We start from the raw sequence: 24,522 nt of genomic DNA, 5'->3' as shown, positions 1-24,522 counted from the left end.
AAGTAACGGAAATAAAAACAAAAGTAAACAAATGGGACCTGATTAAAATTAAAAGCTTTTAAACAGCAAAGGAAACTATAAGCAAGGTGAAAAGACAACCCTCAAAATAGGAGAAAATAATAGCAAATAAAACAACTGACAAAGGATTAATTTCCAAAATATATAAGGAGCTCATACAACTCAAGGCCAGAAAAACAAACAACCCAATCAAAAAGTGGGAAAAAGACCTAAACAGACATTTCTCCAAAGAAAACATACAGATGGCTAACAACTACATGAAAAGATCCTCAACATCACTCATTATTAGAGAAGCAAATAAAAACTACAATGAGATATCACCTCACACCAGTAAGAAGAGCCATCATCAAAAAGTCTACAAACAATAAATGCTGGAGAGGGTGTGGAGAAAAGGGAATGCTCTTGCACTGTTGGTGGGAATGTAAATTGATACAGCCACTATGGAAGACAGTATGGAGATTTCTTAACAAACTAGGTATAAAACCACCATACGACCCAGCAATCCCACTCCTAGGCATATACCCTGAGGAAACCAAAATTGAAAAAGATACATGAATCCCATTGTTAATTGAGGCATTATTTACAATAGCTAGAACATGGAAGCCACCTAGATGTCCATCAACAGATGAATGGATAAAGAAAAAGTGATACATATGTATATATATATATATATACATATACATATATACAATGGAATATTACTCAGCCATAAAAAGGAATGCACTTGAGTCAGTTCTGATGAGGTGGATGAACCTTGAACCTATTATACAGAGTGAAGTGAGTCAGAAAGAGAAAGACAAATAACGTATTCTAACACATATATATGGAATCTAGAAGAATGGTACTGAAGAACTTATTTACAGGACATAGAGAATAGGCTTTTGGACCTGGGGAGAAGGGAGGAGAGGGTGAGATGTATGGAAAGAGTAACATGGAAACTTACATTACCATATGTAAAATAGATAGCCAATAGGAATTTGCTGTATGGCTCAGGAAACTCAAACAAGGGCTCTGTATCAACCTAGAGGGGTGAGATGGGGAGGGAGATGGGAGGCAGTTTCAAAAAGGAGGGGGTATATGTGTATCTATGGTTGATTCATGTTGAGGTTTGACAGAAAACAACAAAATTTTGTAAAGCAACTATCCTTCAATAAAAAAAATAAATTAAAAAAAAAAAAAGCCTTAATCTACTATGGCAAATGTGATGAAATTCTCTAGTTCCCAGGACACTGGCAAAGATACACTGTTTCAGGGGAAAGGGACAGAAGCAAAAGCCAACTGCACATGAGGGATGTAGAAAACGCTCTGACACACAGAGTGTTGTACTGAGAGAAAGTGAAGACTTGAAAGTGCTGGAGGATGGTAGGAAACTCTACTCTGCCCCAGAAAACCACATATATAAGGCTGAGTTTGACTCCCACAGCAGTGCTGAGATGGAACACTGAGAAAGCCCCAGCTTTAGCCCTGGGCTCACAGTCTGCCTAATAAATGACTATTTAATGCTGATGGGATTTCATGTTCTTTATTCCATGGAAAAAAACTTTGTTAGATATTTTCAAGAAAATTTGAAGTGTTAACATAGTCTGAGTTTCACAGATCTTCTGAAAACTGCTTTTTTTTTTGCTAACCTGAAATTTTTTTCTGTTTATGTAAGACATTTTGAACAAGTTTTAATAAGGCATTTAAACTTCTCTTCCCTTTTCTTAAATACATATTTCTTTAATAATTAGGAAGAAACCATTACTTTTTTTAAACTGAGATTTCAAGCTGGGAGCTAGATAATCACATTAAACAAGCGTATTCTTTCTTGAAGATTTCTAGGTGGATGACCCTTCTTAAAATCTAATCTCAAAGTTTCTTTGCATTCTTTGAGTGAAAAAACTTTATGGACTTTCAATTCAAAGTTTTGCCACACAGTTAAAAAGCTTGCAAATATATTTGTGGGTTATACTGAAAAACCTACAAAGTAAAATTTTCCTTTAATAAGAAATATGCTCCAGTCTTTTTTAAAAGCATTTAGAAATCTTGACCATGAAATTCTTAAATAAACTGTGCATGCATTTTTTGTATAAAAAATGTCAATAAGATGTGTATTTTACATGAGAGTTAACATTGGGTGATTTATATCATCACCAAATTCTAGTTTCTCTAAATGATTTTCCTAATGTAATCTCTAACTTTGCATATACGAAAAGAGGGCAGCAGCATAGTAAAATGGAGATTTCTTCTTGGTTGGAACTTACCTGTCCTATCGTCCTCTTGTGAGTCTATCACTAACCAACTGGGTGACTATGTTTGTCTCAGCTTATCCTCTGTGTGTTGAGGTATATTATCTCTCTTGTTTCTTTCATACCTAAAATCCATTATGAGTGCAAGAATTCTTTTATTTCTGACTATTCAACTGCCCTACATTTAACCCTTCTAGGAAAAGTGGCAGCTTTAAAAGAAGAAACTCTCACGTTTACATTTGCGTGATAATTTGCCTGAAAATAATTATGTTTTAAATGATTCCTGGCTCCACTCTCATAACTACAATTGGATAAATATGCAGTAGGTCCCAGGTATATGAATTTTTAGCCATCATATCAGGTCATTCTGATTTAGTACTCACAGATACAAGAGCATTAAACTGAGAGTGTTTGTTCTTAGTAAGCTTAACCTACTTTCTAGACAATAGAAATCTACAGCTTGTATTATGTCAGTAAACATGGAAATAATTGGGTTGATTTAGAACATATTAATAAAGTCTAGTCAAGGCTATGGTTTTTCCAGTGGTCATGTATGGACGTGAAAGTTGGACTGTGAAGAAAGCTGAGTGCCGAAGAATTGATGCTTTTGAACTGTGGTGTTGGAGAAGACTCTTGAGAGTCCCTTGGGCTGCAAGGAGATCCAACCAGTCCATCCTAAAGGAGATCAGCCCTGGGTGTTCATTGGAAGGACTGATGCTAAAGCTGAAACTCCAATACTTTGTCCCCTGCATGGCAGGCAGATTCTCGGCCACTTGACCACTAGAGAAATTCCTGAATAAAACTTTTAATGTCATTAAAATGTTGAATGAAATAATGTAAGAATAGAGGAGTCAAGTATAAAGGTTATGTTTTTGTTTTGAGCAGTTCACTGGAGCCTTAAAGGGCAACAAGGGACATGAGTTAGGAGAACAGTCAAGACAACTGGTAAGAGTCGGACAGCCTTGCCTATGGAACATCCACTTGAATTTCTTCAGAAGACAAACGTACATATAGGCTCAGTTCTCAGGAGAAATACTTAGATTAAATACAGAGATTTGATATTTGTCTGAATAACAGTGGTAATTCAAGTCCTAAGAAAGAGCACAAATATTCAAGAAAAAAAATGAAGTTATAAGAGTTCTTTATGAAAGACTTAGAAAACATCAATATGCTTACAGTAACAGATATTCATGTTTAATGTGCATGAAAATCCTTTGGGTGCTTTTGCAGGGTCTAACATCCTTACAAAAAGAGATTAATATTTTGCTAAACCGGGATGAATCCAGGAGTATGGTTTTAACAAGCTCCTCCTTGTGATTCTATTACAGAGATTCTTACCCACATTTAGAAAGACACTGAATTGGAAGCTCAAGGCTTCCCAGGTGGTGCAGTGCTAAAGAATCTGCATGCGAGTGCAGGAGGCACAAGAGATGCAAATCCGATCCCTGAGTCAGGAAGATCTGCACGGCAACCCACTCCAGTATTCTTGCCTGGAAAATCCCATGACAGAGGAGCCTGATGGGCTACAGTCCATGGGGTCTCAAAGAATAGGACACACATAACTGAGCGTGCACATGCACACACACACACACACACACAGAGGCTCAAGAAGCAGATATTCCACATTATACAGGTAGAAAAAGAAATAGATATGTTTGGATATCTAAGTATATATTTATAGAAATGTCACTTGATCCAAAATAACTACTCCTAGATATTATATACTAAGTCCAAGTAATTATTCACCGTTTATGAACTCTAGTAACTTTTTTCAACCTCTTGACTGATAACAGAAAGAGGATTCTATTCCTGCTGTTTTGTGTGTGTGTCAGTGCTTCCTGTTGCTTCATTGGGTGCTTAGCCCATAATAAGTGTTTAATAAATATTAACTGAACTGAATTGTATGAATAAAGTTCTTGGCAGGTGTTGCTTTTTTCTTTTCATTTTTTATAAATACCTGTAATCGCAAAGTAATTGAGCATTACTGAATTGGAAAGCCTAGTCTGTAAACATGTCACTTTCTCTCAATCTTTCATTTATTAGATGCGTGAACATTGTTAAGCCCCTAATCAGTAAAAGGACAATGATAGAAATGACTGGAATGTCTGTTTTTGGTAACAGCAGACTAGGTAATTCAGACCACCTTTCCCACTGATAACAAATTGAATAAAGTCTTTTAAAATATCTGCTTGCAGGAATCAGAGCGCTAACAAGACAGTGAAGGTCTTTAAGCAGGAAGAAAGCTGCTGAAATAAGCATACTATAGGAATCAGGAAAGCTATTGAGGTGAGTTATTGAGGTTAGGGGAGCTACTGATCCTCAAGGGCCATTCTTGACCTGAGCAGGGAATAAAAGACACGGAAAATGACAAACATATTTAACAACCTAAGGGGATGAGTGGTGAAAGGAATGGCAATTCACTCAAATATTCTAACCTAGAGAGTTCCATGGACAGAGAAGCCTGGTGGGCCATAGTTCATGAAGTTGCAAAGAATCGGATACCACTGGCAACTACACTTTAAGGGGATAAAAGGAGTCTAGTCTCATAAAACAACAACAAACAGATTGTTGTTGCTGTTCAGTCACTCAGTTGTGTCTGACCCTTTGCAATCTCATGGACTGCACCATGCCAGGTTTCCCTGTCCATCACCAACTCCCAGAGCTTACTCAAACACATGTCTGTCGAGTCGGTGATGCCATCCAACCATCTCATCCTCTGTCATCTGCTTCTCCTCCTGCCTTCAATCTTTCCCAGCATCAGGGTCTTTTCCAATGAGTCAGTTCTTCGCATTGGGTGGCCAAAGTATTGGAGCTTCAACTTCAGCATCAGTCCTTCCATTGAATATTCAGTGTTGATTTCCTTTACGATTAACTGGTTTGATCTCCTTGCAGTCCAAAAGATTCTCAAGACTCTTTTCTAACACCACAGTTCAAAAGCATCAATTTTTCAATGCTCAGCCTTTCTTATTGTCCAACTCTCACATCTATACATAACTACTAGAAAAACCATAGCTTTAACTACACAGACCTTTATTGGCAAAGTTATGTCTCTGCTTTTTAATATACTGTCTAGGTTTGTCTTAAGTTTTCTTCCAAGGAGTAAGCATCTATTAATTTCATGGCTGCAGTCACCATCTGCAGTGATTTGGATCCCAAAGAGTAGTCTGTCACTGTTTCTATTGTTTCCCCATCCATTTGCCATGAAGTAATGGGACTGGCTATCATGATCTTTATTTTCTTAATGTTGAGTTTTAAGTCAGCTTTTTCACTCTCCTCTTTCACTTTCATTAAAAGACTCTTTGATTCCTCTTTGCTTTCTGTCATAAGGGTGGTGTCATCTGTGCATCTGAGGTTATTGATATTTCTCCCAGCAATCTTGATTCCAGCTTGTGCCCACATGAAACAAACAGGTACCTTGGTAAATCTTTCATGTAGTTCAGGATCATGAAGCCAGACCCTCTAGGAATAGTGATGACCTTAAATTCCTTAAATCCCTTTAGTAAAATTAAGTTAAAATTATATTGCCATTGACTGTAGCCTCCTGCCAGAATTAAGCATAAGCACTTCCCAGAATCAAGCATAAACACTTTCTGGAAAAGATCCTGTCATCCTAGGCCTCAAATCATTTTGAAAGCTTTTCCTATGAAATGTCACATACTTAATAAAAAATAACCAGGAACATAAGGAAATAAGACTATGTGAATGAAAAGCAATAAAGTCAACCATAGAAATAGAAACCAATTCATAAGAATTTGGATAAGGGAGCTATCTGAACCAGAATTTAAAACAACTAAAAGTTACTACATTCAAGAAAGATAAGATTGAGAACTTTGTTAGAGTATGAATAGAGTTGAAAACATAATCATTGGAGTTATAAAACTCCTTGTATGAGTATGAAAGACTAGATGTATTTGAAGAGAAAAATTGTAAACTAAAATATGGATCAGAAGGAAATAGCCAGTCTGAATAAAAAGAGCCACAATTGCAAAAATAAAATATTTTTTGCTATTATTGCTATTATTAAAATAACAAGAGCTATAAAATGCCCATGAGGATGTGGAGAAAGGGAATACTTATTATTGTTGAGGAAAATGTGAATTATAATATAAAATGTAAGCAGAATAAGTTATGGACTTTAATATATATCATAATGACTAAACAATAATATTATATTGTCTATTTAAAAGTTGCTCAAGGAGTGCATCTTAAATGTTCTTACGATAACAACAGTAACAAAAAAGGTAACAATGTAAGATGAAGGATTTGTTAATTAGCTTTATTGTGGTGAATTATTCACAATTTGTACATCAAATCATCACACTGTATGCTTTAAACTTACACAATGTTGTAGGTTATTTTTGTCTCAATAAAGCTGGAGAAAAGAAATGTAAGGAAAAAGTAATACATCTAATTTTACAAAAAGGTAAAATATGTATGTATGTCTAAATTTTAAAAGCAAACAGAAAAATATTTCCAAAGATAAAATTTTATTATCTTAAATATACTGAAAACTGACAAATTTCTAGGGTAAACATAAACATTCAAATAAGTAAATGAACAAAGAACACAAGCATTTTATTAGATACATACAACAAACAAACATATGTAAGTATTGACCCTCATTGGTAACAAAGAGAAGAAAAATGTGAAATATTTTATTTCCACAGATTAGAAAAGATATAAATAAAATTATATTACTCAACAAGGATGCAAGAAACTGGGCTTCCCTAGTAGCTCAGATGGTAAAGAATCTGCCTGCAATGCGGGAGACCTGAATTCGATCCTTGGGTTGGGAAGATCCCCTGGAGGAGGGCATGGCAACCCACTCCAGTATTCTTGCCTGGAGAATCCCCAGAGACAGGGAGCCTGGTGGGCTACAATCCATGTGGTTGAAAAGAGTCAGATACGACTGAGCGACTAAGCATAGCACAGCACATGCAAGAAACTGGGAAAATATCCTACTGATGAAAGAGTAAGTTGACATAAATTTTGGCAAAAGGAATAAGCATATTAAAAATGTGCACAGATTTAAACAAACTTTTGTCATTGGAGCAGAGTTGATTTACGATGCTTTGTTAGTTTCAGGTGCACAGCAAGTGAAAATGTGCACAAATTTTCTGTTGCATTCCGGACGACCCAGAGGGATGGTATGGGGAGGGAGGAGGGAGGAGGGTTCAGGATGGGGAGCACATGTATACCTGTGATGGATTCATTTTGATATTTGGCAAAACTAATACAATTATGTAAAGTTTAAAAATAAAATAAAATTTTAAAAAATTAAAAAAAAATATTAGTGACGTGATATATGGTTGACGGCCCTCTGTGTGAAGTGTGTGTGCTGCTTTTCCCTAGCCTCTTGCCGTGGTTTGTTAATATTTGTATTTCTCTAATCAGGAATGCATTTTCCAGAGGTGAGTAGTTAGCATCTGAAAGCCTCTTATCAGAAAACCACAAGGGATCCAATTAACTTTATTTAAGATCAGTGATAAAAGCTTTGTTAATTGACATAATTGAAGGTAGCAATGATTATTCATTGGTGAAATGAGTGGTGCCTAAGATAAGAGTTTTTCTAGAAATACTAGTTTTGCTTTTGCAGAATATAGAAATCTAGTGAGCTCAATAGCCTATATTCTTAGAATGGTGCCTGGTGCTCAAGATGGTAATAATTTCTGTGTTGATCACTTTCCAGAGGATTTTGCTGCCAAACTCCAATTAAAATGTTAGCCGAATCCTACCCTTACAATAGTCCTGCAATTGCCTCAAGTGAATCTTTCATTCCAATGGCTATTACACAGCCTGTAGAATAGAGAGCTGATACTTTGTCGAGCTTACAATTTGAGTGATGCTGTTTTTATGCCTGCCTGCTATGGTTTTACATATGCAGAATTTAATCTTGAATCTTCTTTTCTTATATTCTATTACTTTAAAGGTGTTGAGAATAAGACATAGAGATCTCACCTACCTTCACTTCTTGGAGGTAATGGTTGTCTATCCAAAAGAATCTAATAATTAAGAATGAACAAAACCACAACTCTTTATTCTAAAGAAGTAATTGAGCGTATGTAAAATTTAACTTCAATATGTTTATTGAAAAGTTTATCATTGGAGAACATACACAATTTAAATGTTCAACATTTTATTGAGAATTTATTAATTGTAGTATATTCTAAAATGGAGTATTTGCTGTCTATTTATTCAGTCATGTCCAACTCTCTGTGACCCCATGGACTGTAGCCCACCAGGCTCCTCTGTCCAGGGAATTTTCCAGGCAAGAATACTAGAGTGGGTTGCCATTTCTAACTCCAGGGGATCTTCCCAATTCAAGGATCTAACCCAAGTCTCCTGCACTGTAGGCAGATTCTTCACCATTGAAGAATCTGGGAGCCCCCCAAAATGGAGCATTAAACAGCTTTTTAAAAATAAGGCATTGGGAAGTATTTAATGACAGGGAAAAAAATTTCAGGGCACATTTTAAGTGAATAAAATGATATTATAACAATATTTACCATGTGAAAATGTTCTAGAAAATCTATAATTATTCTTATGTGAGAGTGTATTGGGCTTCCTAGGTGACACAGTGATAAAGAATCTACCTGCCAATGCAGGAGATGCAAGAGACACACAGTAGTGATTATTTAGAAAAACAAAAGATGTTTAATTTGATGAACTCTCTAATTTTTTAAAATTAATTAATTTATTTAATTTTGGCTGTGCGGGTCTATATTGCTGCGAACGGGCTTTCTTTAGATCCTAGAGCAGGGACTACTCTCTAGTTGCGGTGCCTGGGATTCTCATTGCAGTGGCATCTTTTGTGACAAAGCATCAGCCCTAGGGCACACAGGCTTTAATAGTTGTGGTGAGTTGGCTCAGTAGATGCAACATGTGCGGGCTTAGTTGCCCCGTGGCATTTGGAATCTTCCCTGACCAAGGATTGAATCCATGTCCTCTGTATTAGCAGGCAGATTCTTAGCCACTGGACCACCAGGGAAATCCCAATGAACTCTCTAAAATTTTTGTAACTCGTTCGTCACCAAATACCAGGGTTTGCAAAAGAGTAACCATGAACCACATGCATCAGACTCAATTGATTTACTGTAAAATGCACGTATTAAGTTCCACTCCAAACTTACCAAATCAGAATATCTTGGGGGTGTTCAGTCCAGTCTCTCAGTCATGTCTGACTCTTTGTGACCTCATGGACTACAGCATGCCAGGCCTCCCTGTCCATCACCAACTCCCAGAGCTTGCTCATACTCATGTCTATTGAGTTGGTGATGCCATCGAACCATCTCATCTTCTGTCGTCCACTTCTCCTCCTGCCTTCAATCTTTCCCAGCATCAGGGTCTTTTCCAGTGAGCCAGTTCTTTGCATTGGGTGGCCAAAGTATTGGAGCTTCAACTTCAGCATCAGTCCTTCCATTGAATATTCAGTGTTGATTTCCTTTATGATTAACTGGTTTGATCTCCTTGCAGTCCAAAAGATTCCCAAGACTCTTCTCCAACACCACAGTTCAAAAGCATCAATTCTTCAGTGCTCAACTTTCTTTATGGTCCAACCCTTACAACCATACATGCATGTATGCATGCATGTTAAGTCGCTTTAGTCGTGTCCGACTCTGCTCAACCCCATGGACAGCAGCCCACCAAGGCTCCTCTGTCCATGGGATTCTCTAGGCAAGAATACTGGAGTGGGTTGCCATTTCCTTCTCCCACAACCATACATGACTACTGGAAAAACCATAGCTTTGACTAGATGTTCCTTGTCAGCAAAGTAATGTCTCTGCTTTTTAACATGCTGTCTAGGATTGTCATAGCTTTTCTTCCAAGGAGCAAATATCTTTTAATTTCATGGCTGCAGTCACCATCTGCAGTGATTTTGGAGCCCCAAAAATAAAGTCTCTCACTGTTTCCATTGTTTCCCCATCTATTTGCCATGAAATGATGGGACTGGATGCCACAGTCTTAGTTTTCAGAATGTTTAGTTTCAAGTCAGCTTTTTCACTCTCCTCTTTCACTTTCATCAAGAGGCTCTTCAGTTTTGCTTTTCTGCTGTAAGGGTGTGTCATCTGCATATCTGAGGTTATTGATATTTCTCCTGGCAATCTTGATTCCAGCTTGGGTTTCATCCAGCCCAGCGTTTCTCATGACGTACTCTGCATAGAAGTTAAATAAGCAGGGTGACAATAGACAGCTTTGATGTGCTGTATTTGCCATCTGTTGCTATGTAACAAATTACATCAAAGCACAGGGGCTTAAGTGTACAAACAACTAATCGGTGTTGTCATTGGTCTTGAATCTAAATATCTCTTAGTGGGGACACTGCTGGCTGAAGGTCTCCCACGAAATCACAGCCATGTGATTGTCCAGTGGCTTCGTCATTTCATGATTTTACTAGAACTGAAGAATCTGCTTTCAAACTCACTCACACAGCTGTTGGCAAGCCTAAATAGATCTGCTTCTAATGAATATTGTCATGCCTTGGTTATCGCCATGAGGGCCTTTCCATAGACTAACTGAGACCTGTCACATCTGGCAATCTGGAAGAGAGGGAAGGCGAGTACTCAAGATAGAAACCTCAGTCTTTGTGTAACCTAATCTTGAAAGTGACATCCATCATTTCAGTGAATCAATAAGTCTAGCCAACAGTTAAAAGGAAAGGAATTAAATAGGGCCATGTATAGTAGAAAGCATGGATCACTGGGAACCATCTTATAAAATTTCTTAACATGAGCTGAGACTTCAAATATGAACTTGTAGCAATATTATTAAAGGATTCATATGGAAACCATTTATTTCCCACATCTCTTCCTTTCCAAAAAAGTTTTTGGCCACACTAGGAGTCGGACACGACTGAGCGTCTTCACTTTCACTTTTCACTTTTATGCATCAGAGAAGGAAATGGCAACCCACTCCAGTGTTCTTGCCTGGAGAATCCCAGGGATGGTGGAGCCTGGTGAGCTGCCGTCTATGGGGTCACATAGAGTTGTACGCGACTGAAGTGACTTAGCGGCAGCAGTAGCATGCAGCATGTGGGATCTTAGTTCCCTGACATGGGGTTGGGACCCACACACCCTATTGGAAAGTGGAGTAGTAACCACTGGACCAACAAGGAAACCCCACACACACCCAACATCCCGTTCATAGAACAAAACACTGATCATTAGAATCTGATCTGTTCATTGCAGTCCGTAGATGACTGGTTTGCTCTGCATCCAGCCATCTGCTGAGATCATTGTCAGTGTTAGGTCCATTTAAGATTATGATGTTCTGGGACCAAGAACAGAAGACCACTTTTCTCAGCCCCTAAAGCAACACATCTTTCACTTCACTAATCTTCCTCTCTACCCTTAATTTTACCTTAGCTCTTGAAATTATCCTTCATGAATTGTCATGTTGAACAACAGCAACAGAAACTCCAAAATCTACTTTGTAAATAAACACAGAAATGACTATGGTCCATAATAAACAGAAAATTCCTATGTAATTGTGACATATAATTTATTTGAGGAAGTTGGCAGAAGACAGTCTTTGATAGTACAAAACATAGTTTTTTCCTCTAAGTAAAAAGTGTTTCTAAAATGACTGCATATAAATCAAATACCTATAAATTGAATCATATACCATATGGACTAATGTGGTTAACAATTTAAAGGGGGGTTTTGGTATAATCATCTTTAGTATTCATGATTCCATATTTACAAATTTGTCTACTTACTGAGATTTATTTGTAACCTCAAAGTCAATACCTATGGTACTTTTGCAGTCACTTGTGGACAACACACAGAGCACTGAACAATTTGAGTTGCCCACTCTCCTCACTGAAGTCTAAAAAGGTGATGCTCTGCCTTCCTGTTTTATTTCTTTACTGTAAAGACGTGTCCTTTTCGCAATCTATTTGGTGCCACATTTCTGTGCCTTTTTATTGGAGATCTTGCCATTTGAAACAGCCCAAAGCATGGAGCTGAAGTGCTATCTTGTGTTGCTAAGGGCAAGAAGTCTGTGGTGTACCTTCCAGAGAAAATTCATGTGTTCAACAAGCTTTGTTCAAGAATGAGTTATAGGGATGCTGACTGTGAGTACAATGTTAACGAATCAACAATATGCATTAAGTACAATGCCTTTAGGCAGAAGTGCACATAAGGTTTTTTCTACTGATTGCTTAATGAAAATGTCACCAGAGGCTCACAGGAACCTAACTCTTCATTTCTCATAGGAGCAGTGGTTTTAGTGTTCACTAACTCAGGCTTCCCCGAGACTTTGTTGTTGTTGCTGTTTAGTTGCTCAGTCGTGTCTGACTCTTAGTGACCCCATAGACTGCAGCATGCCAGGCTTCCCTGTCCTTCACTATCTCCTGGAGTCTGCCTAAGTTCATGGCCATTGACTTGGTGATGGCATCCAACCATCGCATCCTCTGCCGCCCTGTTCTCCTTTTGCCTTCAATCTTTCCCAGAGCCTTTGCAGATCATAAAGACTTCCCTGGTGGCTCAGAAGGTAAAGTGTCTGCCTTCAATGCAGGAGACCCAGGTTCAATCCCTGGGTTGGGAAGATTCCCTGGAGAAGGAAATGGCAACCCACTCCAGTACTCTTGCCTGAAAAATCCCATGGACGAAGGAACCTGGCAGGCTACAATCCATGGGATCGCAGAGTCAGATACGACTGAGCAGCTTCACTTTCACAAACCATAATTACTGCAGACAACAAAAACCAACTGTAAATACTTCTTCAAAGTCCTCTGAAACTTTTATTTTTGCATTCTGTATAAAGAATCTAATGAAATCTGGAAAAGTGTGGAGGGGAGCACAGCTGACTGATTCCTAATGCTTAAATACAATGGGAGTCTCACTGCCATGTTTATAAAGTAGTCTTGGCTGGGGTTTCAGGCTTCCAGCTTACTCTGACTGTCAATCTGTATCAAAACCTTCATGGCAATTAACTGTACTTTTGTCTGTTAATTATCATTATCCCGCTATGTGGCCATTATTGTTCTGAAGCCCTTAGTTTGAAACTCAAGCATCCATCAGTCACCTAAAACAATTGAAGAGGAGGAACCTTAAGAAGCCTAGTCTGAAAGTCTTTACCTGAGCTTTGTTTCATTACAGTCTATTTCAACAATGAACACAAAACTCCTCTTGACACAATTCCTTAAAAAGCACTGCTTTATCCACTTGATCAAAGTGAATTTGAACTAGTTTTAAAACTCCGGGATAGGGTACAAGTGTTGCGTCATACTGAAAGATTTATCCAGATACCAAAAACACTAAAAATAAGCAACAACTAATTATAAAACGAAGGTATGTGTTATCTGATTGAAACATTCTTGCCACTGGATGGCCTTAGTCAAGTCATTTAGAAAAAAGAGGGTGGTGTTTATTTAGTTTTTTAAAATGGTCCTGGATGCAAGGTGTAAGAAGAAAATCAAATCACATCAAATGTATCTGGAATGTATATTTCTTTTCCTGTGATACTCTTCCTTTTTCCACTTTTATTAAAGCCATTTCCACCATGTCCTCTTGATGTGTGGGTAAGAAGTGACAGGAGTAGATAAATGCCCTTTCTGGAGTTTTCAGAACTGTTGCATGCTGAGCCTAACCTGATGATGTATTCCATACATGTCTCCAAAAAGTCAAAAGCGTTTTCAGTGTTAATTTCCCTTAAGAGTTATCAGACTCTTTTCATATTGGTTTAATGAGTGTTAAGAGGTGACCTTGTGTCCACATAGATTAAAATACCTGGAAGTAAAATTATTTGGGGGGGCTGTATAGGGGGTTATAGAAGGTCTCTGCTTAGATGCTACCTAGGCTAAATGGGCAGGAGACATTTTCCACTGCCTTACAATGATGATTACTTGCAAATTACATGAGCACTAGTAATTCATTCATGTACTGATACAGAGTGGGGACTCAGTGCAGTGATATTAAACTTGCTGTTGGAAGCACTAATTGATTCGTTTGGAACATTTTCCCCCAGAGAATCCCAATGACAACTTCCCTGAGCAAGAAACTGACACCAAGCCAGTCCCGGATACGCCGGGACACATGTGTGAGGTTGTTGTCATCAAAATAATCATTCCTGTCTCCTGGCAGGGGCTAGTTCTCCCAGGAACACTCCCCAATCTTGGGAGCTTCAGCGAGAGGCTTCCTTTTTTGGCAGAGGTGGCAAGCAGTAAGCTTCATGTCTTTTCTGTGCAATGGAAAAAAGGGACTGGATTATTCATTGCATTTTAAAATAGTGGCTGTCTTTCTTGGAAAAAAGTTGGGGGAGATGCTGATCAAACAGCATTTAATGGGTGTGACCCTGGTGGTCAAAAGAAAAAAAAATTGTCTTCCATCATAACATGTAACTGACATTCCATCAGCACAACCCAAATCTGTCTCTCCTGATACATAATGTCTGTTTTCCCAACTACGTGATGAAGGATGGAGCAGATTCTGCTGCTGCTGCTGCTGTTGCTGCTGCTGCTGCTAAGTCGCTTCAGTCGTGTCCGACCCTGTGCGACCCCATAGACGGCAGCCCACTGGGTTCCCCCATCCCTGGGATTCTCCAGGCAAGAACACTGGAGTGGGTTGCCATTTCCTTCTCCAATGCATGAAAGTGGAAAGTGAAAGTGAAGCCTCTCAGTCGTGTCCGACTCTTCTCGACCCCATGGACTGCATCCTACCAGGCTCTTCCGTCCATGGGATTTTCCAGGCAAGAGTACTGGAGTGGGGTGCCATTGCCTTCTCCAGGAAAAGATTCTAAGTTTTAATAATTTTCAGTTTCCCACCACTTACTCAGCTTCCCAGGTGGCGCTAGGTGTAAAGAACCCGCCTGCCAGTGCAGAAAACTCTAAGAGACATGGTTCGATACCTGAGTTAAGAAGACCCTCTGGAGGAGGGCATGGCAACCCCCTCCAGTATTCTTGCCTGGAGAATCCCACAGACGGAGGAGCCTGGTGGGCTACAGTGCATGGCGTGGCAAAGAGTAGGACACGACTGAAGCGACTTAGCGCGCATGCACACAGCACCTACTAGAACACCCAGTGTAAAATAGAGGGGTGAAGAGTTGAAGGAAAGGATGAAAACAAAATATCTAAATTCGAAATTCAGAAACACTGTTAAGGGATTTTGTCCAAAATCTTCATAGAACTTTGAAAACTGCTTCAATTTGTAGTCTCCTTGGGAGAATGTGACAGTTTGCTTTATTTTATTTTATTTTATTTTTTTTGATATTTGGTTTTGAGTACAAAATACCTCTTTTCCTCTGAACATGTTAAAAGCATGCATGAATACATAGGAATATTTCCCTGGAGAATTAATGGCCAGGCATTTCTGTCATATATTTTTACTTAAAAACATATATATTTTTATTTTTAATTGACTAGGTGCAGAAAAATAATCAGTCTAAAAATATTTACAAGTCGTGTTTCTGTCAGGAACACAAAAACCTTCAACATGAGCAGAAACAATTCATTTTAACTATTTATTTGCCATGGAATATATCTGCATTATCAACATTTCCATTTTGCAAATTACCACGATTAGAGAAACACACAGCAGGAGGAGGGAAAAGCTGACAATTTCTTTCCAAGTTTAAGAAATCAAGAAATCTGTGGGGGAAAAAAAAAAAATCTCCTTTCCTTAGCATTGATTGCAGCAGCAAGGAAAGCCACAGAATTTTAAGTGGTGAAAATTTTGACCACAACAATGCCCACTACCATGTCTGAATTTGCCCACTTTCTGAATCAGAATTAAAAACAAAAACAAACAAAAGTGTGTGAACTAACAAGGCAGCTGCACATACTGGTAGGATTTGGGTGTTCGCTTACTACAGTAGTTTAAAAATAGTTTTCCAGTTAACATCTTTTCCACATAATGGACATGTCAGGGTAGGTTTACATGATTGTGTAAATGGTCAGAAGTTGTTTATGTAGCTCTGAACTGCTGAGCGATGCTCAGGAAAACGAGAGTTCAGCAAAGCCCCTGGGGCTTTTTCCCTGGGAGAGGAACCGGGGCTCTCTTGGGATTGTTGGGAATGCAATCCAGATGAGTTCCGGCCGGCTGGCTTTCCTCTGCCTGTCAGACTGTCTTTGCACAGGGTTGTTGAGACGCTGGGCATTGCTGCCAATCTCTACGGTTACCCTGAAGTTTGGAGTTGGGGTGAAGAGAGCCATTTCTGCGAGAAAACAGTAGATGCATACTACAGAATGCCCATGGTAACGTCATTGTCTAAGGCACATGTTTTTGAATAACAAAGCTTTCAATGTGCCCACACACACCGCAAATTGATCCTTGTGCCTATTTCATCACAACGGTTTCCTCTCCAATACACACAATCCTGCTCGAAAGCCCGCTTGGATGGGTGAGACTCCAGGTCGGTTACACTGCCGGTCTGACCACTGTCCTCCTCCTGAGGACAGGTAGGATAAACCTTCCCAAAGCCCCTTCTTCAGGCTTCAGAAGTTTAATACCGGTCTCTGCCCCCACCCTACCCCGCCCCAATCCTTCTGAACTCGGCAACTCTCAGACCCAGAGCAAAAGTGTGTCCCTGGCCAGGGAGCCTTAATGAGACCCTGCGTCTCCCGGAGGCCAGAGGTTTGGGTACCCGGGCAGGTCGCGCCTCCTTGCGCACCCATTCTCGGGTTGCAAAAGAAGGCGGCATCGAGTCGGTTTATTTCCCGTCGCTAAGCAGCATATCCTCTTCACGCCCGCACGGGCATCGGCTTGATGGTTCATCGGGCGACCAGGATTCAGGCGAGGAACCCTGTCACATCTTTGCTCCCGGGCACCGGGGCCCTTCTCCCGCGGGCAGGGCCGGCAGGTGCAGCGCCGGGGCGCTCGCCTCCTCCGGCCGCGCACTGAGCATGCTCAGTCCCTTGCGCGCCGCCACCTCCCCCCCCACCCCCGCCCCCCGCGTCTTCCTCACGCGTCTGCCCCTCCTCTGGGGCTGGGGAGCCCGCAGCCTGAATTCCGCGGCGCCGGGTTTTTTGAGCAGCCGCGAGCGTGAGGAGGGAGGGGAGCGCGGCACCAGGCAGAGCACCGGGTTCAACACCGGGATTGGTCGCAAGTAGGAAGCTTTCGCCACTACTCTGGGACCCTCGGTCTGTGCCGGCGCCGCACCCGAATCTGAGGCGAGAGCCGCGCTCAGGTGCTCAGGTAAGTGCAGCGCGCGAGCTGCCCGGGTCCCTCTCCAGCCTGGGTGCATGCTGCCCTGGGCACCTCGAATTCGGAGAAAGAGCACGGGTCTCGGAGGCTGCCCAGTGGAGAGGGGGTTCTTCGGGGGCGTCCCCTCCTGCAGGGCTGGACGGGGGCTGTGGGCCGAACCGCCGTGGGCCCGGTCACCCTGCGGGGTCTGGGCAGCCGGCACCGTGCGCCCTGAACCCGGGAGGAGCCCGGTCACCGACGCCGCCACGCAGTCACCTCACGGCAACCCTTGTTTTTAGTCAGAAAATAAGTTTGTTGCGCCGGAAGGCTGCCCGGAAAGAGGGAACCTAGAGCCGGTAATGCTTCAGGAACCCTTAAAATCAGCTCCTGCAACTGGTTTCAGGCTGTCGTCCCCTTTCCGCGCGCCTTCGCCGCTGGCGCGCGGTTCTCGGCGGGAGAGTTTCCCTCAGATGTTCCCCGGGGCTCCGAGCGCCCAGCTGCAGCCACAGTAGAGGAAGGCGAACTTGGGCTGAGATGTGAAGGGACTTGGGACTGAAAAGGCAAGATCCCGTAGCCGCGGTGGAAGAAGTCTTGTTAGAAAGGACACTGTTTTTTTTTTGGGGGGGGGGGGCGGGGGGCGGCCACTGTGCGCCAGACTCAGTGTTGAGCGCTGGAGGTACAGCGACGAACCACATCCACCGGGTCCCCGCTGTTGTGGCACCTAGCTGATGTACCCAGAGTCAGCGGGAGCTTGTGGGTGAGGCGTTCATTTACCTGCAACTTCAGGGGGATTCGCAGTTCCTTTTGAAAAGCGAAGGCAACCCCCTGTTCTCTTCCCCGGATCCAGACATCAGCGAGATGTGCGCCGCGCACCCTGCAGACACCAGCCGGCTCGCTCTCCTTTTGAAACGGAGGGCTCGAGCCCTGCGTGCATTTCTTTTCCTTGTGCTTCGCGAATATATTTCATTGCTTATGAAAGATGTGGAGGTGAGGTTTAGCAGGACGTGGGCTCTTGAATCTCTCAGAACCAGTCAGGGCGTCTGATACATGAAAACATTTTGCAGCACAGCGGAGCTCCTACAAGGAACAGGCTTCGCTCAACGCGAAGCTTAGGAGGTTGGTGGTTGGCTGGGGTCTCCAGATTTGGAGCGAAGAGGCTTGTGGAGGTGGTCTTAGGGCGAGTCAGTGTGGCAGCTCACCCTGGGTGGGTGGTCTGCGTTGGAGGTGTGGGTGGATCTTGGGTTGTGTTGAAGGGTTGTTTGCATGGAGGAGCTCCTGGGAGGAATGCTAGGCTCCCGGAACTTTTTCTAGTTTTCTTACTGGAATCAACATAGAGGCATCAGAATAACAGCGTCCTTTAATTGCATGGGAAGCTCCTGCAGTTTACTGTGAAGTGGATATTTCATGTAATAATTCCATTTTTGTTTGGAATGTGCATTTATTTTGTGCTTTGAAGTTTATGGTTTAAGTCCTTTAGTCCGGCTGATTAGCAAGGTTTTTCTTCTCTGCCTCTGCCCAAGTGAGTGGAAAAGAACGTTGTGTCATGGGGTAGACACCTTGAGGTAGTTTTGGTGGCTTGATGAGAAAACTCACGTTTCACCCATAACTTTATTCTTCCTGCCTTGTGTGAATAAACACAAGAGGTGATGAAAGTATAAGATTGCTGCTAAGGATCAAAAGTAAAGTTCCATGGGGATATTATTTTTTTTGCCACCTAATAAATTGCTATTGATTTTGTTTATTTGTTTAAACTGGCTTCAGCTGCTCTGGCTTGATGAAGTGGGATCATGATGGTAAGCTTCATTATTTATCAGAGAGGACCCTCCAAGTTTGCTGGCCAGCATGAAAAACTGACCTTTTAAAATTAGGGGCTGAGATAGTAGAGGGAGTGACCTGTTGTTTAAGGGTGCAGATCAGAGCCACTTGGAAATTACAAAGAAAGCAGGTTTCCTTGTTTGCAGCCTTTTTATAAACACTTTTCACTTCCTTTAACCTGGAGGAATTTTTCTCCTCCAGTCAGTTTGTTGCCCCCTTCCCTAGTCATTTCATATTGGTAGGTCATATGATAGGAACAGCAAAATATTTCTTAGATGACTGAATGACACAGTTTCTCAATCAGCAAAGTAGACTGCATTGTACAGTAAAAATATGTGCAGTGACATTGGTGCATTCACTAACATAAAAAAATAAATAACCGGGATGTCTGTGGCCAAAATAAATGTGGGTTTAGAAAATACATTGTGCAAGTTGATATTTTTCCGGTAAAAATTAAAGATCTTTTTTTAAAAAGAGTGAACAGAGAACAAGCTTTTCAAATTATGTTGACTTAAAAAAAATCATCCACTTATTTTGCTTAGTTCTCTCTCTTTTTTATTCAGAAGTAGGATTTAGGATTATTTTTTTCCCACTAAGCACTTTATCTTTTAACTATAGTTTTTTTTTTTTTTTTTTTTGAACGGTACACAGGACATCTGTTACATCAGTTTAGGTCTTATAAAATGAAGGTAACCTGGATAAGTAAACTTCTCAGGAGAAGACTCCCCTTTATAGTTCTGACTTTTCGCCCCAAGTTTGGGCATGATTTTAATGCGTTGGATTCTTCTTTGTTTTCTTTGAAGACATAGACATAATATACATTTGTTTCAGTCTTTTTTTAAATCCAAATAATTTAATCTTCTATGAAAACATGCTTTTATATGATTTTAATTAATCTGTTTCATAGGGTAAGTGGAAGATGTCTGTATATTCAGATGTGGAGAGTCTTATTGTTGTCATTTTCCATAGCCCACTGTACTAAGTCTGGTGAAGGAAACCAGCTTTATTAACTTAGACCTATTGGTCTTCATATTTTTCAATCATGTACTATCAGAGGACATTTGACCATAGATCACTAGTTATGTATACATTTCACACATATACGGTTATGTTGACCTACTACTTATAAAATATACCCAAAAAGAAACCAAAGGATAAAGAAAGTAAAAAATTAGGAAACAGTTGTTCAAATATTCTTTTTCTGTATCCTAGCAGATTGCTTTGCACAGCCCCTAGGGTGTATGCTTTGGAGATCACTGCTGGTCTGGGATTGTTTTACCTTTTCTCCTTGTCTGTACCTCTGTCATTCATCATCTGTGATACTGTGGCCAGTTGCAGAACTGATAGGAATGTGGAGCTCCTGTAACAGGTGAATTAGGAACCTTGTTTCCCTGCCATGGACTCACATGTAGATGAAATGAGGCATAAGAGACGATTGTGACCTAGGGGGTCATCCTAGATCTCCCAAATTGGATATACAGATAAAAAATATGAAGTCTTAGTTCAAAGACCAAAGTTCTAGTGGTTAGAAAGTGAGGAAACTAAGGAATGAATGAGTGAAGGAAGGAAGAATCCTTTTGTGTTGTGGCATTTATTGTGTGGAGGGTGGAAAGCCCATTTACTGTGGAGCAGATTAACCTGGACCTAAATGTGGCCCTTCCACTTATTACAGTCATGATGTTGGACAAGACAATTGAATAACTTCTGTGAACCTCTGTTTCCTTAGCTATAAAATTGGGATGACATTTATTTCAATGCAGCATGGTAGGTATTATACACAGGAATATAGGTAAAGAGCTTGGCTTTATTAGATTGGGTAGATTATGAATGATAACAAATGAATCGAAACAAAGTGTACAGCTTTAGATGAAACAAATGTATTTCTCATTCATATAAAGTTTCAAAATGGGTGATCCTGGCAGCATTCCTCCAAGATGTGATAGGAAGATCCAGCCTTAATACGTTCTGTGTCCCTGCCATCTTCAGCATGCTCATCTGTGTTCATCTGTAGGAAGGAGAAAGACTTGCAGGATGTTAACTGCCCAGACGTGGAAGTCATACATATCACTTTTGCTTCCATTCCGTTGGCCAGAACTCAGTTACATATGTGTATATCTTACTCTAAGGAAGTCTGGGAAATGTAGTTTAGCTGTGTTTTCAGGAAGACATAAAAGGTTTGGGGGAACAGCCATCGTTGTCTGGCCTCCTGTGATTGCATGTGATATTTCCCCGTGTTCAATGAATGCTACTTCTCTCTTCCCCTTCTCCCTTCCCCCGCCCAACTACTGGTTTTCTGGCAGAAAAACTGGAATAGATATAAGAAAATGATAGAGACAGCTTACACAGATAGTGTGTATTATTTTTGAGGTCCTTTGCTAAGGTGCTCCCCATAGGGATTATTGTTTTGTCTATTGTATAGTTGAAGAAAACTAGGCTTAGAGAAATTAAATCATTTGCCTGGCATAGCCAGCAAGTGGCAGAGCTGGGATTTGAACCACATTGTCTGACTCTAGAATTGCTTCTCCTGGAAGCTTCACTATTTTTGTTGTTGTTGTTGTTCTTGCTGCAGTGCTTTTCTTATTGTAGCCATTGGACCAACTTTCCTTTTTGTCTGTATAAGAAAGGTGCAGGAAAATTTAAAAAATCCTAAAGAAGTTAAAAGACTGCATCTAATTGAAGATATACAGAGGCAGAATTATATATGACATTGGTTTATTTTGAATACCTACCAGCATCAGGAGCAGATAGTTAAAGGAGGACCCCCCCCATTACAGTGCTTTTTCACTTCTGATAAAAAATTCTAGGATCTGTTTAACCTTTCTTTTAAGCTTTCATTTTGGAAATCCTGGCCTATCACTTTTATGCTGCAGTGTGTGAAGATAAATTCCTGTTCATTTCTTAGCCTAAGCAAATATCCCTACTGATAAGTTCACAACTGAAACATCCTCTCCTACCCTTACCTTTGAGCAAAGGCATTACTGTTCATTAACATCCCCAGCTCCCCGAAAGTCTCCTCCTGTTGATTCAGCTTTCCAAGAGTGTTTCAGTGTTTCCTGCATGACTGAAGGAACCTCTGTCTCTTATCCTTGAATCCTCTAAACAAAATGCGTCCTCTTGTCATTTTTGTTCTGTTGTCCCACGTATATTAGAGACTCTGCTTCATCTCTTCTTTCCTATGCAATTGTCTTCTGTCTTTTACAGAACTATCTAGTACACTTATGGCTTCCAGTGGAAATGTGAGGTGGTCATAATGAGAGTGAAATAGTTTGCCAGAATAATTCATTTGTCCACATTATAGACTCATTTTTTCTTCTTGTTCAGTGTGTATTTGTATCGTCTTCACAATTAATTAATGAGAAGCCACCCATCTTCCCACCATGCAAGGAGGCAGATATACTGTAAACTTATTAATCAACTGTTTCTCAAAAGCCTGTATTCATTTCCTTCTAATGGTCCCTGAACCTCTTGTCCTAAGAAATTTGATTTATTTTGCTTTTTTCCCCTAAATTTTTCTCCCTTCCAATTCTCCTCACATCCATGCCATCTCTGTGTGTGTGTGTGTGTGTGTGTGTGTGTGTGTGTGTGTTTCAAGGCCCCTCTTGTGATTTAATGGGGTTAGTGAGATGGAAAGGTTTAAACTTGCTTTTGTGACCGCATGGATTGTAGCCCACCAGGCTCGTCTGTCCACGGGATTTCCCAGGCAAGAATACTGGAGTGGGTTGCCATTTCCTCCTCCTTGGGATCTTCCTGACACAGTGATGGAACCAGCATCTCTTACATTGGTAGGCATATTTTTTGGATTCTTTACCACTAAGCCACCAGGGAAGCCTAGTTTACTATCATGTTTTCAGACTCCTAAAGAGCTGAGTCCCACAGGGACTTGTGAAAAGCTAATTCTAGCTTCTGTGTCAGATAAACTAAATTTTCAGTGACTTGAAAAGTCTTTATACTTCTTTGTCATGTTCAGGACTCACAGCACAGGAGCGGCTTTCCTTGGAGTCATTCAGAGAATCGGGTTCCTCGTCCTTGTGTGACTTTGTCCTCTCCTGAGTCCTCTTTGTTCAGAAAAGGTATATGGCATGTGAGGAGAAAAACGTCCTGGCAGGTTTCAGACAGTTTATTTTAGGCCCACCCTGGGAACAGTTATCATGGCCCCCGCCCACATTCCACTAGGCAGAGCTCCGTCACTTGGCCATTCCTTGTTACAAGGGAAGCTGAAGAGTAGACTCACACTGAGTGCCCAGGAGGAAAGAAAACATGTCTGAAAACATGTTTAGAAACATGTTTGCCAAATAACTAGGCAGTCTCTGTCACAGCTTTCCAGTGAATGAATGTGGATATGGAGAACCAGCCAGTTCTCATATCCCCCTCTGTAGATGTGCAAAAAGGAGTGTGTGTGTATTAACCTTGGCCTCTGTTACTGTCCTTTTCTTTGTCTTTGTTAGTTTTAAGACTTTATTTATTTATTTTGTGTCTTTTTTTTTTTTACTGAAATATAATTGCTTTACAAATCAGCTATATATTTACATATATACCCTCCCTCCTCGACCTGCCTCCCACCGTCTGCCCATGCCACCCACCTAGGTCATCACAGAGCACTGAACTGAGCGTCCTGTGCTTTGTAGAGTCTGTCTTACAGAGTGAAGTAAGAACGGGAAAAGCAAATATCACATATTAAAGTATATATGTGAAATGTAGAAAAATGGTACAAAAGAACCAATATCCGGGGCAGGAATAGAGACAGCAACATAGAGAATGGATATGTGTGGACACAGTGGGAGAAGGAGTGGGTGGGATGAATTGGGAGATTAGGACTGACATAAATACACTGCCATGTGTAAAATAGATCAGTGGGAAGCTGCTGTAAAGACTTTATGTTTTATTTTTCTTTTTTTGTATTAGTTTTGCCATACATCATCATGAATCTGCCACAGGTGTACACGTGTTCCCCATCCTGAAACCCCCTCCCACTCCCTCCCCATCCCATCCCTCTGGGTCATCACAGTGCACCAGCCTGAGCACCCTGTATCATGCATCGAACGACTGGCGATCTGTTTCACATATGATAATATACATGTTTCAGTGCCGTTCTCCCAAATCATCCCACCCTCACCCTCTCCCACAGAGTCCAAAAGACTGTTCTATACATCTGTGTCTCTTTTGCTGTCTCGCATACAGGGTTATCGTTACCATCTTTCTAAATTTCATATATATGCATTAGTATACTGTATTGGTGTTTTTCTTTCTGGCTTACTCCACTCTGTATAATAGGCTCCAGTTTCATCCACCTCATTAGAACTGATTCAAAGATTTTATTTTTTAAAACATTTTTAGGTTTAAAA

General features: G+C 40.7%; 1 protein-coding gene across 3 annotated transcripts in view; it reads left to right on the top strand.

Annotated features, from left to right (window-relative positions):
- The first annotated feature begins 17,210 nt into the window (after nt 1-17,210).
- Nucleotides 17,211-24,522, top strand: part of CNTN4 (contactin 4) — a 1,027,736-nt gene continuing 1,020,424 nt past the window's right edge. For all 3 annotated transcript variants that reach the window (XM_005222675.5, XM_005222673.5, XM_059880036.1), the window contains exon 1: nt 17,211-17,377. The gene's annotated coding sequence lies outside the window, so the exon portion shown is untranslated. The remainder of the gene's footprint in view (nt 17,378-24,522) is intronic.

The sequence above is a fragment of the Bos taurus genome, chromosome 22, assembly GCF_002263795.3.
Source record: "Bos taurus isolate L1 Dominette 01449 registration number 42190680 breed Hereford chromosome 22, ARS-UCD2.0, whole genome shotgun sequence".
Taxonomy (NCBI): Eukaryota; Metazoa; Chordata; class Mammalia; order Artiodactyla; family Bovidae; genus Bos; species Bos taurus.
The sequence above is the reverse complement of the archived record's forward strand: the minus strand, read 5'-3'. Positions and strand labels throughout refer to the sequence as shown.